The sequence below is a fragment of the Chiloscyllium plagiosum genome, unplaced genomic scaffold (genome assembly GCF_037043375.1).
Source record: "Chiloscyllium plagiosum isolate Xiang-an unplaced genomic scaffold, Cpla_swu_hap1 HiC_scaffold_27, whole genome shotgun sequence".
Taxonomy (NCBI): Eukaryota; Metazoa; Chordata; class Chondrichthyes; order Orectolobiformes; family Hemiscylliidae; genus Chiloscyllium; species Chiloscyllium plagiosum.
The window spans coordinates 26,160,162-26,163,236 of NW_028270165.1; the positions used below are offsets into that span (position 1 = coordinate 26,160,162).

At 37.2% G+C, this 3,075-nt stretch overlaps 1 pseudogene; it reads left to right on the plus strand.

Moving 5' to 3' along the window:
• Positions 1 to 315: 315 nt before the first annotated feature.
• On the plus strand, positions 316 to 2,863 carry LOC148143474 (putative G protein-coupled receptor 139; annotated as a pseudogene).
• The last annotated feature ends 212 nt before the right edge of the window (positions 2,864 to 3,075 follow it).

Below are 3,075 nucleotides of genomic sequence, written 5' to 3' on the forward strand. Positions count from 1 at the left end.
ATCTCCAGTAAACTGTAAAGCAAACTACAATGTAAACTTCTTGATGAAGAGATATACCTCGTCTTATCGAGTGGACAGGGTGGAGGCGGAGAATGACATCAGCAAGAAAAATGCCTTTCGCTCTGGAAATTAGCTTGACATCAACAAATTGTTTGTTCGAAGGACCTTAAAAGCATTATGAATAATATCACAACTACCGATTCCCGTGAGAGGTGTTGGAATACGTTTGGCTCACACATTTGGAGTGCATTGGTTCAGAGCCTAATTCAAACTATTGTTCAGACATGCAAGGACACTATACGTCAAGCGAAAAATATGCATCTCCCTATTCAAATGGTGAGGAAAGTATACTATCTAATTCTTGCCATGATTTGAGTTCCTGGTAAGTTTCTGATCTGAATAAAGCTATTTCTCGAAGGCTTTTCATCTTACAAGTTAGTTCGTTGTATGTTCAAGGAAGCAGAATGGTTGAACATAGTTTCGTTAATCATTTTTAATTGGAGAGCAGGTGCATTTATTATGGACTGCATTGCCTCCTTCTGCCTGAAAGTATCTTTGTATTTCTGTCATTCGATAGTTTACCGTTCTACTGAAACTGTGTGTACTATTAACGGAATAGCAATGAATCGAGAATGCATTCAAATTCTGTTGTATTAACTATTCCTTTCTTTCATTCAGCTTCATTCTTAGACTCGGTGCACATTGCGGCATGTTGGTCATTGCTAATGAGGAACAAAATTCACTTCCAGTGATTATGACAGCAAAAATACACATTGCTGGGAACTCACAGCAAGCCTGGCATCATCTGTGAGCACAGTTAATGTTTCATGTCTACTTAATTCTATTTTCCCTCCACAGATGAAGCAAGAGTTGGTTTTATTTCGGATTTGTGTGTGAGGGAGTGAAGTGATCACTGTTCTCTCCCGGATAAAGAGTAGTAATGGGGAATATCACTCTTTTTATTGGAATCGGTAAAACTTAAGAATATCATCACATTCAATACATACAGATGACTGTGAGGGAATGCAACTAATGTAGCTCAATTAGGCTTAAGTCAGATTTCAAAGGGCAAAACTGAACACTTTTCGTTCAATGAAGTAATAACAGACTGTTTGATCCATGAAAGCTTCCATCTACTACATCTCATCTAAGGCAACTGGCACGTCCTGCCATTGTTGCAATTTTTATGTCTTATCTCACGGAAGCTAATGTTCTCAATTATTCCATGTACCAATAATTGCATAAGGTAAACATTCTTGGACTTAAATACCACTTTACTGTATATTTATCATTGGCAATTTTAAAGTGGTAAACTTTGATTTTAGAAAATTGACAGTTAAATTATCTTCTCCATATCCCTATTTAAAGGAATCTTACCTTTTGAGGACTCAATATGGGATATTTGCACTGCATTTGTGTAACCAAAGAATAGAGCACAACCTATTTCTTATGAGCTGAAATCTGAAATCACTCCATTGTAATATACTTTCTGAAAGACTATAGTATTAGTGACTCGGATTCAATTTGCAGTGGTTAAAACAAAACCAAAGGTTGTTTTCTGTAAGCTCAGATAATACGACTAGAAGTGAAAAGTGAAAGTTAATTACATATATAAGTTCTTGCATAAATACTGAACCTGTCGTCATACTGCACAGGATTAACCTGACATTGGATGAGATCCCAAAATTTTAAGCTTGAAAGTGTGCAGTTATCAGTCAGACTGGATTCATTGCTCAGTGTATCTTGTCGCTGCCGCAGTACCAACATATACGTGTGTAGATATTAAATGGTTAATGCTTACGAATGGAGAATTCTTCTCAGCAATAATGAATCAATTTACATTGCCACACAGTTAATTTTTCCATTCCTTTCAACTCTGTGATGATGCCAAATGCATACTTCTCTAGCGAAAAGTTCTTAATGGCTGATCAGAAACAGAAAAAAAATCATTACCAAATACATGTTCTTGTCCTCTTCCAGTGAATTTACTTTCAGTTTTAGTCATGTCACAGGAAAACTGTGGGCTATCAACCTGCATGACTCGCTACCTGTTGGCCATGACAACAGCAGATCTCCTCTTCATCATTACTGACGTTGTACTGAACAGAATCAATGATTATTATTTTCCATTAACTTTCCTGAAAATCACTCCTGTGTGCAGTATTCACTGTGTTCTGCTCCGCGCTGCCACAGACTGTTCTGTCTGGTTCACTGTCATTTTCACTTTTGTCTATTTATTGTTATTTGTTGCCCAAAGTTGAAATCTCACAATTGTACCAAGAAAACTGCAACAGTGATTCTCCTAACAACAGGGATTTTTCTCGGTTTGAAAAATATTCCAATATACTTTAGGTTTAGACCACAGAGGATTATCAACAACATACCTTGGCGCTGTTCTAATAGATCAAGCTATTTCACTGACTCGAGATGGATTGGAATTTGTACATTTGAGAAGATTTTAACACCGTTGATACCATTTGGGTTAATTCTGTTTCTCAACGGTGCAACAGTCAGTTATATTTTAGTGGCCAGTCGAATCCGTAAATGACTCAAATGTCACAGCAAGGGAGACTCTGGAGCTGAGAGCAGAAGGAAGTCTATCATTTTGCTCTTCACCATATTCAGCAGCTTCATACTTCTGTGGTTCATCGATGTTTTATATTTTTTTGATGTTGATGAGCTATTAGATGGCCCGTCTGCTTATGTATTTGAGAACTTTGCATATATGCTGCGTAATTTAAGCTGCTGCACAAACACGTTCATTTACGTGGTAACACAATCTAAGTTCAGAGAAGAGCTAAAACTTACATTGACATATCCTCTGACATTACTTGTTGTGTTTATCAAGAAACAATCAAACTGACATCATTTTGTTATGCAAAAACAGATAATGGGCAAAATGTGAACCAGTAGAGAATATCCTGTAACTTTTCTTTTTTTCCCAGTCACTTCCGACAAAATGTGCATCGGTCTCCATTACTGTGTTTTCCCCCGGCCCAATAACCTCCACCCCACTCCAACATGATCTGTTCCAGTAATAAAAATGATATCTGCGAGTTCCTTTTTACATCACGC